Consider the following 12,544-nt stretch of genomic DNA (forward strand, 5'->3'; position numbering starts at 1 on the left):
TCAGACTCTGATAACATTTTTCCCTTCATCCAAAGGCAGGCCAACTGCCATCCCCATTTCACAGACAGGTGCCCTGGGGACTTTGTGGCTCAGAGACAACTTCCTCCATAGCTCATGTTTAGTGCTCAGAGTGATAATTCCTTTGTGTAAGGATTTTTCTTGGGTTTCCACCCATTGTGTCGGGGTTTTTCTCAGGTGACTCTTCATGACCCAGGAGTTATTCTCCTTTCTGAGATTTTCCCACTGTCTTCTCTTGCCCTGGGCCAGCAGTTTTTTACCCTATGATTGAGTTTGCCTAGAAAGTGGGCAATGGAAAGGCAGATGGGTATGGGATGTAAATACCTCTAGACTTTTGATGGACTCCACCCTCCACAAAGTTTCCTCTGCCCTGTTCTCCCTTCTTACTCTCTTGTTCTCCTATTCTTGGCTGATAGAGTTGAATGTTACTGCTCTGACTTGCCTCCCATTGAGGAGAGGTGGGGCCATTGGGTGAAGGCCACCCCCAAACCACCTATCCTATGGAGCAGAAAAACGGGCCCAGAGAAGGCCGATTAGCAGAATCCAGGAATTTCCCCCCCAACTTTTAACATCTTTTACTGCATGTTTTCTCCCAATCCATCAGGCGAAAGGGAAGATTGGTTGCCAAGAAGGGCTGCCTTCTCCTACGTCATCTCATTTGTCAAGGCGTGTTTGGCTCTTCAGTCCCTAAGTCCCTGCTGAGCCCCTGAGCTTTGGTTACCTGAGCTAAGGCTCTGCCATAGGAGACTGCTGCCCTGCCGTCCTCCTGTGCTGTCTCCTTGGTGATTCTGGAGACGTGCATGTAGGTTTTTTTTTCAAGTATTCTTCCAGAAGGCATAACCAGGTCATCCCAGCAGACTTCACTGTGGCTACTCTTCCCTCCTTGTCCTGATTTATCTGTAGGCCAGAGCAGGATGTGAGGCTGGTATATCCAAGGCTGCCCTAAGTACATTTCCACCAGCTGTGTGTGGAGAGGGGCCAAACCCCACATGTGGCAGCTCTTCTCCTGACCGACAGCCATCCCTGGCCGAGGGCTTGGGGAAAATTCCGTGATCTGGCTGTGCTGAGTCATGCTTAGTCTCTGAGGTTATGTCTGTCACATCTTGCAGGTCTCATCGGTCAGCTCAGGGTCTGGGAATGGCTGCGGTTACTCGGGAGTGATCTCATGCTGCTGAGCTCTCACATCACACATCACTGTATGCTTCTCTGAGGGTTTTCACTAACTACTGCCTTGCTCATCAGTATGAAACTTATTAATATGAAATGATAGTATATTATTCTGGAAACATTCTTCTCAGAAAGAGGAAACTCTTTCTGAAAGAGGTTCAGAGAGACTAAGTGACTTGGTCAGGTAATAGGTGACTAATGAATGGCATGTCCAGGTGAGGTTTTTGATGCCAAAACCCTACTCCTGTTTGTGTGTGTGTGTGTGTGTGTGTGTGTGTGTGTGTGTGTGTAATTTATATTTTTTAAATATTTTGGTATCATAATCTACAATTACATGAAGAACATTATGTTTACTAGGCTCCCCCCTTCACCAAGTACCCCCCACAAAACCCATTACAGTCACTGTCCATCAGCGTAGTAAGATGCTGTAGAATCACTACTTGTCTTCTCTGTGTTGTTAATGTATATTTTTGTGTAACAAAGATTATTTGAAAGTTACTTTGAAAAAAAGTTGATTTATGATGTGTTAAACTTACGAACTCAAAAATTTAGTTCTTTTAAAGGTTAGTCTATTAAGGTTAGCTTTCAAGTGTAGCCTAGAAATCTTTCTGTTCTATTACTGATTCTAGAAAATCTTAACATCAGTCTTAAAGGAGCCTTTAATATTTGATCCCATTTTCAAACTTAACTCATTTGAAGATTTCAAGTTAAAATTACCAATTTCACCCAACTTTATACTTCCAATTGTCTGATTAATAAACATCCCTAATACTTAAATAATGCCTGTAAGTCTAATAAATCTGACTCTTAAAGTTTCTTTAACATTCCTGTACTGTTTTGTGTTTTATTTTTTTTGAATAGCTTTATTGAGGTAGTTTTGACTAGTGGCACATACTTAAAAGTGTACAATGTATAAGTTTTGACATTTGTACACACTTGTGAAACCATAACCACAATTAAGATAGTGAACACATCCAACACCTCCAAAAATGTCCCTGTGTCCTTTGTAATCCTTCCCTCCAGTCCCTCCCTGCCTCTCCCCAAGTAACCACTGGACTCTTTTCTGTTATTGCAGATTATTTTGCATTTTTCTGGAGTTATACATAAGTGGAATCCTATATAGTATGTATTATTTTTGTCCGGCTTCTTTTACTCAGCATTATTTACAGATTTGCCCAGGTTGCATGTATCAACAGTTCTTTCCTTTTTATTGCTGAGTAATAAAATACTGTTATGTGGATATCCCACAGTTTGTTTATCCATTCACCTGCTTCTGGTCAGTTCAGTTATTTCCAGTTTCTGGTGATTCTAAATAAAGCTTCAGTGAGCATTTGTGTACAAATTTTTGTATGGACATATATATCCTTTCAGGCAGACGTGTAGGAGTGGAGTGGCCGGATCACATGGTAGGAGTATGTTAACTTAAACTGTCCAGCTGTCTTCCAGAGTGGCTGTACCATTTACATTCTCACCAGCAGGGTATAAGAGTTGCAGTCCTGCCATATCCTCTCCAGCTCTGGATATGGTCAGACTTTAATTTTAGCTATTCTAAAAGGTGTGTAGTGGTATCTCACGGTCTGAATTTGAATTTGAATTTCTATGGTAATTAATAATGTTGAGTGTCTTGTGTGCTTATCTGTCATCTGCCATATTGATTTCAAAATTAGTAAAATTACTACTTAAATCACAAGTCTAAACCAGCTACTCAGTTACATTTTTTTCCCAAGAAAATAATGTTTATTTATTTATTTATTTTTTCGGTATCATTAATATACACTTACATGAACAACATTGTGGTTACTAGATTCTCCCCATTATCAAGTCCCCACCACATACCCCATGACAGTCACTGTCCGTCAGTGTAGTAAGATGCTATAGAATCACTACTTGTCTTCTCTGTGCTATACTGCCTTCCCCATGCCCCACCCCTACATTATGTGTGCTAATCATAATGCCCCTTTTTCCCCTTATCCCTCCCTTCCCACCCATCCTCCCCAGTCCTTTTCCCTTTGGTAACTTAGCCCATTCTTGGGTTCTGTGAGTCTGCTGCTGTTTTGCTCCTTCAGTTTATTCTTTGTTGTTATACTCCACAGATGAGTGAAATCATTTGGTACTTGTCTTTCTCCGCCTGGCTTATTTCACTGAGCATAATACCCTCTAGCTCCATCCATGTTGTTGCAAATGGTAGGATTTGTTTTCTTCTTATGGCTGAGTAATATTCCATTGTGTATATGTACCACCTCTTCTTTACCCATTCATCTACTGCTGGACACTTAGGTTGCTTCCATTTCTTGGCTGTTGTAAATAGTGCTGCGATAAACATAGGGGTGCATCTGTCTTTTTCAAACTGGGCTGCTGCATTCTTAGGGTAAATTCCTAGGAGTGGAATTCCTGGGTCAAATGGTATTTCTATTTTGAGTTTTTTTTTTTTTTTTTGTTCAGTCAGTTCTTCACAGGTTTATTGTGTCTTTGTCTAAAAAGTATAAGAACTGCCTTGGTCATTTCTTTTTTTTTTTTTTTTAATTATTATTTTTTATTTATTGAAGGGTAGTTGATGCACAGTATTACATTACATTAGTTTCAAGTGTACAACACAGTGATAAAACATTTATATACATAATTCTAGGTTCCAGCTATCACCCTACCAAGCTGTTACAATATCTTGACTATATTCCTTATGCTATACATTACATCCCGGTTACTTATTTATTTTACCATTGGAAGTCTGTCCCGTTTTTTTTTTTTTTTTTTTTTTTTGTGAGGGCATCTCTCATATTTATTGATCAAATGGTTGTTAACGACAATAAAATTCTGTATAGGGGAGTCAATGCTCAATGCACAATCATTAATCCACCCCAAGCCTAATTTTCATCAGTCTCCAATCTTCTGAGGCATAACAAACAAGTTCTTACATGTAGAACAAATTCTTACACAATGAATAAGTTACATAGTGAACAGTACAAGGGCAGTCATCACAGAAACTTTCGGTTTTGCTCATGCATTATGAACTATAAACAGTCAGTTCAAATATGAATACTCATTTGGTTTTTATACTTGATTTATATGTGGATACCACATTTCTCTCTTTATTATTATTATTTTTAATAAAATGCTGAAGTGGTAGGTAGATACAAGATAAAGGTAGAAAACATAGTTTAGTGTTGTAAGAGAGCAAATGTAGATGATCAGGTGTGTGCCTGTAGACTATGTGTTAATCCAAGCTAGACAAGTGCAATAAAACATCCACGTATGCAGAAGATTTCTCTCAGAACAGGGGGGGTGAGGTTCTAAGCCTCACCTCTGTTGATCCCCAATTTCTCACCTGATGGCCCCCCTGCGACTGTGCCTGTCTTAGGTTGTTCCTCCCTTGAGGAATCTTACCCGTCTCTGGCTACCCAGTCATCTTCCGGGGCCATACAGGGAAATGTGAAGTTGGTAAGTGAGAGGGAAGCCTTATTGTTTGAAAAGGTTAGCTTTTTACTTGTTTGCATATTTATGCCCTGTAGCTTCTTTGCCCAGCATTTGTCTTGAGTATTTTGAGTTTTTTGAGGAACCTCCATACTGCTTTCCACAATGGTTGAACTAATTTACATTCCCACCAGCAGTGTAGGAGGGTTCCCATTTTGCCACATCCTCACCAGCATTTCTTGTTGTTTGTCTTTTGGATGGTGGCCATCCTAACTGGTGTGAGGTGATATCTCATTGTGGTTTTAATTTGCATTTCTATAATGATTAGCGATGTGGAACATCTTTTCATGTGCCTGTTGGCCATCTGAATTTCTTCTTTGGAGAAGTGTCTGTTCAGCTCCTCTGCCCATTTTTTAGTTGCATTGTTCGTTTTTTTTGTTTGTTGAGGTGCATGAGCTCTTTATATATTTTGGATGTCAACCCATTATCAGACATATCATTTATGAATATATTCTCCCATACTATAGGATGTCTTTTTGTTCTACTGATGGTATCCTTTGCTGTACAGCTTTTTTAGTTTGATACAGTCCCACTTATTCATTTTTGCTTTTGTTTCCCTTGCCTGGGGAGATATGGTCATGAAGAAGTTGCTCATGTTTATGTCCAAGAGATTTTTGCCTATACTTTTTTCTAAGAGTTTTATGGTTTCATGACTTACATTCAGGTCTTTGATCCATTTTGAGTTTACTTTTGTATATGGGGTTGGACAATAATCCAGTTTCATTCTCTTACATGTAGCTGTCCAGTTTTGCCAACACCAGCTGTTGAAGAGGCTGTCGTTTCCCCATCGTATATCCATGGCTCCTTTATTGTATATTAATTGACCATATATGCTTGGGTTAATATCTGGACTCTCTATTTTGTTCCACTGGTCTGTGGTCTGTTCTTGTGCCAGTACCAAATTGTCTTGATTACTGTGGCTTTGTAGTAGAGCTTGAAGTCAGGGAGAATAATTCTCCCTGCTTTATTCTTCCTTCTCAGGATTGCTTTGGCTATTCAGGGTCTTTTGCAGTTCTGTATGAATTTTAGAACTATTTGCTCTAGTTCATTGAAGAATTCTATAGGTATTTTGATAGGGATTGCATTGAATCTGTAGATTGCTTTAGGCAGGATGGCCATTTTGACAATATGAATTCTTCCTAGCCAGGAGCAAGGGATGAATTTCCATTTATTAGTGTCCTCTTTAATTTTCTTAGGAGTGTCCCGTAGTTTTCAGGGTGTAGGTCTTTCACTTCCTTGGTTAGGTTTATTCCTAGGTATTTTATTCTTTTTGATGCAATTGTGAATGGAATTGTTTTCCTGATTTCTCTTTCTGCTAGTTCATCATTAGTGTATAGGAAAGCAACAGAATTCTGTGTATTAACTTTGTATCCTGCAACTTTGCTGAATTCAGATATTAGATCTAGTAGTTTTGGAATGAATTCTTTAGGGTTTTTTATGTACAATATCATGTCATCTGCAAACAGGGACAGTTTGACTTCTTCCTTACCAATGGATGCCTTTTATTTCTTTTTGTTGTCTGATTGCCATAGCTAAGACCTCCAGAACTATGTTGAATAAAAGTGGGGAGAGTGGGCATCCTTGTCTTGTTCTTGATCTTAAAGGAAAAGCTTTCAGCTTCTCACTGTTAAGTATAATGTTGGCTGTGGGTTTGTCATATATGGCCTTTATTATGTTGAGGTACTTGTCCTGTATACCCATTTTGTTGAGGGTTTTTATCATGAATGGATGTTGAATTTTGTCAAATGCTTTTTCAGCATCTATGGAGATGATCATGTGGTTTTTGTCCTTCTTTTTGTTGATGTGGTGGATGATGTTGATGGATTTTCGAATGTTGTACCATCCTTGCATCCCTGGAATGAATCCCACTTGATCATGATGGATGATCTTTTTTATGTATTTTTGAATTTGGTTTGCTAATATTTTGTTGAGTATTTTTGCATCTATGTTCATCAGGGATATTGGTCTGTAATTTTTTTTTTTTGTGGTGTCTTTGCCTGTTTTTGGTATTAGAGTGGTGTTGGCCTCATAGAATGAGTTTGGGAGTATTCCTTCCTCTTCTACTTTTTGGAAAACTTTAAGGAGGATGGGTATTAGGTCTTCACTAAATGTTTGATAAAATTCAGCAGTGAAACCATCTGGTTCAAGAGTTTTGTTCTTAGGTAGTTTTTTGACTACCAATTCAATTTCGTTGGTGGTAATTGGTCTGTTCAGATTTTCTGTTTCTTCCTGGGTCAGCCTTGGAAGGTTGTATTTTTCTAGGAAGTTGCCCATTTCTTCTAGGTTATCTAGTTTGTTACCATATAATTTTTCATAGTATTCTCTCATAATTCTTTGTATTTCTCTTGTGTCCATAGTGATTTTTCCTTTCTCATTTCTGATTCTGTTTATGTCTGTAGATTCTCTTTTTTTCTTGATAAGTCTGGCTAGGTGTTTATCTATTTTGTTAATTTTCTCAAAGAACCAGCTCCTACTTTCATTCTTTCTATTGTTTTATTCTTTGCAATTTTATTTATTTCTGCTTTAATCTTTGTTATGTCCCTCCTTCTACTGACTTTGGGCCTCATCTGTTCTTCCTTTTCTAGTTTCATTAATTGTCAATTTAGACTGTTCATTTGGGATTGTTCTTCTTTCCTGACGTAGGCCTGTATTGCAATATATTTCCCTCTTAGCACGGCCTTTGTTGTGTCCCACAGATTTTGTGTTGTTGAATTATTGTTGTCATTTATCTCCATATATTGCTTGATCTCTGTTTTTATTTGGTCATTGATCCATTGATTATTTAGGCGCATGTTATTAAGCCTCCATGTTTTTGTGGGCTTTTTCATTTTCTTTGTGTAATTTATTTCTAGTTTCATATCTTTGTGATCTGAGAAGCTGGTTGGTACAATTTCAATCTTTTTTAATTTACTGAGGTTCTTTTTGTGGCCTAGTGTATGATCTATTCTTGAAAATGTTCCATGTACACTTGAGAAGATTGTGTATCCTGTTGCTTTTGAATGGAGTGTTCTGTAGATGTCCGTTAGGTCCATCTGTTTTAATACGTTGTTCAGTGCCTCTGTCTCTACTTATTTTCTGTCTGGTTGATCTGTCCTTTGGAGTGAGTGGTGTGTTGAAGTCTCGTAGAATGAATGCATTACATTCTATTTCCCCTTTTAATTCTGTTAGTATTTGTTTCACATATGTAGGTGTTCCTGTGTTGAGTGCATAGACATTTATAATGGTTATATCCTTTTGTTGAATTGATCCCTTTTCATTATGTAATGTCCTTCTTTGTCTCTTATGACTTTCTTTGTTTTGAAGTCTATTTTGTCTGATACAAGTACTGCAACTCCTGCTTTTTTCTCCCTGTTAGTTGCATGAAATATCTTTTTCCATCCCTTCACTTTTAGTCTGTATATGTCTTTGGGTTTGAAGTGAGTCTCTTGTAGTCAGCAAATAGTTGGGTCTTGTTTTTTTATCCATTCAGTGACTCTATGTCTTTTGATTGGTGCATTCAGACCATTTACATTTAGGGTGATTATCGATAGATATGTACTTTTTGCCATTGCAGGCTTTAGATCCGTGGTTACCAAAAGTTCAAGGGTAACTTCCTTACTGTCTAAGAGTCTAACTTAACTCACTTAGTATGTTATTACAAACACAGTCTAAAGGTTCTTTTTTTTTTCCCTCCTTTTCTTCCTCCTCCATTATTTATATATTAAGTATCATATTCTGTACTCTTTGTCTATCCCTTTTTGTTACCTCTGGTGACAGCTATTTAACCTTACGAACACTTCCATCTATAGCAGTCCCTCCAATGTACACTGTAGAGATGGTTTGTGGGAGCTAAATTCTCTCAACTTTTGCTTATCTGGAAATTGTTTAATCCCTCCTTCAAATTTAAATGATAATCTTGCTGGATAAAGTATTCTTGATTCGAGGCCTTTCTGTTTCATTGCATTTAATATATCATGCCACCTCCTTGTAGCTTGTAGATGGTTTCTGCTGAGAAGTCTGATGATAGCCTGATGGGTTTTCCTTTGTATGTGACCTTATTTTTGTCTCTGGCTGCTTTTAATAGTCTGTCCTTATCCTTTATCTTGCCATTTTAATTGTTATATGTCTTGATGTTGCCTTTCTTGGGTCCCTTGTGTTGGGAGATCTGTGCACCTCCATGGCCTGAGAGACTATCTCCTTCCACAGATTGGGGAAGTTTTCAGCAATTACTTCCTCAAAGACACTTTCTATCCCTTTTCTCTCTTCTTCTTCTGGTACCCCTATAATACGAATATTATTCCATCTGGATTTGTCACACAGTTCTCTCAGTATTCTTTCATTGTTAGAGATCCTTTCTTCTCTCTGTGCCTCAGCTTCTTTGTATTCCTCTTCCCTAATTTCTGTTTCATTTATCATCTCCTCCACCATATCTAATCTGCTTTTGATACCCTCTATTGTTTTCTTCAATGATTGGATCTCCATCCTAAATTTGTGCCTGAGTTCTTGAATATTTTTCTGTACCTCCATGAGCATGTTAATGATTTTTATTTTGAAATCTCAGGAAGATTCATGAGGTCAATTTCATTTGAATCTTTCTCAGGTATATTCATAATTTTGCTTTGAACCAGGTTCCTTTGACGTTTCATAATTTGTAGTGCCCTCAAGTGCCCAGAAGCTCTACTCTCTGGAGCTGCTCAGTCCCTGGAGCAATGTTGGGGGTTGCAGGGAGTGGTGTTGGTGCTTGTGGGGAGGAAAGAGCTGTTTCCTGCTTCCTGGCTGCTATGCCTGTCTCCATTGCCAGAACCACAGGTGTAAGCCTCTATGCTTTGCGTTTATAGCTGCTGTAGGCGGGGCTTCCCTCTGGCTGGTGTGATGTCATGGCAGGTGTTGCTGGTTTGCAAGCCTGAGCCAGGTGCAGGCTAGCCAGGAGGAAGACACGGGTGGCTGTGTATCACGGTGGGGGCCTTGGAGCTGTGTAGCCAGCCAGGGAGATGGAGTGCCTGAAGATCATTTAAGCTTCAAACCTGCTGGGCAGAGTGCACCCAGACAATTTTGTCTACCTGTCCTTTCTCCTGAGCAGTAAGCTCTGTGCAGTCCTTGCCCCTTCACCAGCCCTCTCGCTTTTAGGAAGTCTCTCAGACTGTCCACCCAGATCAGCCAGATATGAATCCCTGTTTTCCACAAGCAGCTGGAATCTCTGTCTCTCCAGGTATTCCACCTGTCTTAGCTTTCCAACCGCACTAAATCACCAGAGCACCATGCAATGTAGATTCCTGCTCCCAGAGCAGATCTCCAGGGCCAGGTGTTCAGCAGTGCCAGGCCTCCACTCCCTCCTTGCTCTGTTTCTTTTTCTCCCTTCAGTGAGCTGGGGTCGGGGAAGGGCTTGGGCCCTGCCAGGTCACAGCTTTGGTACATTACCCTGTTCCGTAAGGTCTGCTCTTTTCTCCAGGTGTATGCAGTCTGGTGCAGCCTTCTTTCCTGTTGCTTTTTCAGGATTAGTTGTATTAAGTTTTATTTTCATATTATATGTGGTTTTAGGAGGAGATCTCTGTCTCACCTCTCACGCTGCCATCTTTAATCCTTTCTATCCTCAGTTACATATTTTAACTGAAATCTGGAGACTAACTTGTTACTCTGAACAGACCAAATTCCCTTGAACACTAAAGTTCATAAAATAACAGATACACACAGATTTCTTAACACAAAATTATGATTGTTTTATTTTGTTGGCATATTTATTTTGTTAGGCATATTTATTAATAATGCTGTATCTTCCTGGAATTAAAGAAATAAGGAAATAATGATATGATCTCAAACTATAGTAAAGTACTTTCCTAAGCAATGTTTGGAGTTGCCTTCTTAACTGGATGATACTTCTTTATAATTCAAGAGATTCTTTCCTGGCCAAATAAAAACTAAGGCTTGGGCTTTGAACCGAACTGCTAGCCCCAGCCCTGAGACATCATCATTTTGCCTCCAAATGGGGATGGTCTCACAGCCTGTGTACTCTAGATTGACGCATGACATTGCCTAATCCTCTCTTCTCATGGAACTCTGACTTCACCACCCTGCTGCCATACCATGTGACTGGATTCAATCAACTAAAGGCTTCATTTCTTAGGTACTTATGGCCAAAAAAAAAAAGATGGAATTAAAATACAAAATAGGAGGAATATAGATTATATGCATCTCCCAAGTCTTTGACCAAGGACTAGCTCCAAAGTCATGCTAGTGACTCAACAGTACTAGAATTTGAGTGCCACTTCTGAGTCCAAGTCTGGCATTTCCCTCCTATATCTTAGATATTTTCAAATGAAGAGAAAGGGAGTCTGGTTCTTAAAAGTTCTTGGTTTCTGGTCAGGCTTGGTTACCAAGAAATTCTGGTACCTGAAACCCATGCTGGTCTTTTCTGGTTCTTCAGTTTACCCCACTAGAATTGGTGAGAACACCAGCCTCTCCCTGTCCTCCTTGTGGAGAGCTACCAGTGTCCCTGGAGGGGCCATTGCCATCAAATTCCTATTAAAGATTTGGATCTTAGATGATAAACAGTTGTGGACTTGCATTCCCATCTTGGTCACTGGGTGAGGCCTCAGGAAGCTTGTGGGTATGAGTGGGACTTGATTGAAAATTGTTAGTGAAGTCTGATCTCACCCCAGAATGTCTGATGCTTATGTGGCCCCATGTGGGTAAGAGTGAAGGTCTATGAAATTCCAAGAAAAGGAAATTTGGGTGGGAGACCATCTTACATTCCTGCTCTGCAGGAGTTTCAAATACAGTCTCTCCTTACCTTTGGCTCTGAGTTCCCCCTTCAAGTGGTGAAGGTACATGATAAACAGTACATGAGGGCATATTAAGTGATGGCAGTGACATCACTGAGTTACAGAATCTCTGTTCTCAGATAAGAGATAGGAAAGTCTGCTCTACCACAGGGCAGCGCATCAAGTGGCCAGGGATATGGAGAATTTTAAACCTAAAACGTAAGAAAAAAAAGTACAGTAACTGAAATGAAAAAGTTGTTAGAGGGTAGAACAGGAATGTTGAGCAGGCAGAAGAGAGAACTGGCAAACTTGAATATAGGTCAGTTAGGATTACCCAGTGTGAGGAACAGAAAGCAGAATGAAGGAAAATGAACAGAGCCTCCTGTGTCTGCAGAGCGCCAGCAAACCTGTCAACATACACACCCTGGGAGTCGCAGAAGGAGAGGACAGAAGTTAAGGAGCAGAGGGAATATTTGAAGAAGTAATGGCCAAAAACTTCCCAAAGTTGATGAAAAAATAATTTACACACCCAAGCAGCTCAGTGAACTCCAAGTAGGAAAACATCTAGACATAATCTTGAAAACAGCAAGAGATAAGCAACTCATCATGGCTAAGGAATCTTTGAAAAGATTAAGACTTATTTCTCCTTGGAAACTATGGAGGCCAGAAGGCAGTGGGATGGACATAGATGCCACATGAGACAAAACCCTCCATTGTATTTGACCTTTAAGTCTTAGATGCTCTGATCTCTTAACATCTTCAGTGATAACATATCAGTTTAGTCCCTAAATAACAATACTCAAGCACCTTTCACAGTTGACCTGCGGGAAGTCTGTCTTTTACAAAGTTCCTCTCCCCAAGTAGTTCTAGAAATACCTAAGAAATGCTTATTATATGTTCTACCATGTCTGGAACTTAGTGGGAGCTCAAAAAAGTATTTGTTACATGAATGAAATCTCCCTGGGGTACTTATTCCTTGGTTAGTCTTCTATCCCATCTTCTCTTCTTCAGTCACCTACTTCTCCCTGTCTCAGGGATGTTGCCTCCCTCTTCATTCCTATTTTGCCTTAAACATAAATCTAATAACTTCTCAATTTACAGCTTTAAAAAATATTGCTAGACATTTCACAAAATTTTACTGAATGCTTGGGGGT

The 12,544-nt window shown here is 39.4% G+C and overlaps 1 protein-coding gene across 2 annotated transcripts in view; it reads left to right on the forward strand.

Moving 5' to 3' along the window:
* The window catches only part of PC (pyruvate carboxylase), a 98,866-nt gene that overhangs the window by 5,333 nt on the left and 80,989 nt on the right, over positions 1 to 12,544 (forward strand). The window lies entirely within an intron of this gene.

Source organism: Manis pentadactyla, chromosome 9, assembly GCF_030020395.1.
Source record: "Manis pentadactyla isolate mManPen7 chromosome 9, mManPen7.hap1, whole genome shotgun sequence".
In the NCBI taxonomy this organism is placed as follows: domain Eukaryota; kingdom Metazoa; phylum Chordata; class Mammalia; order Pholidota; family Manidae; genus Manis; species Manis pentadactyla.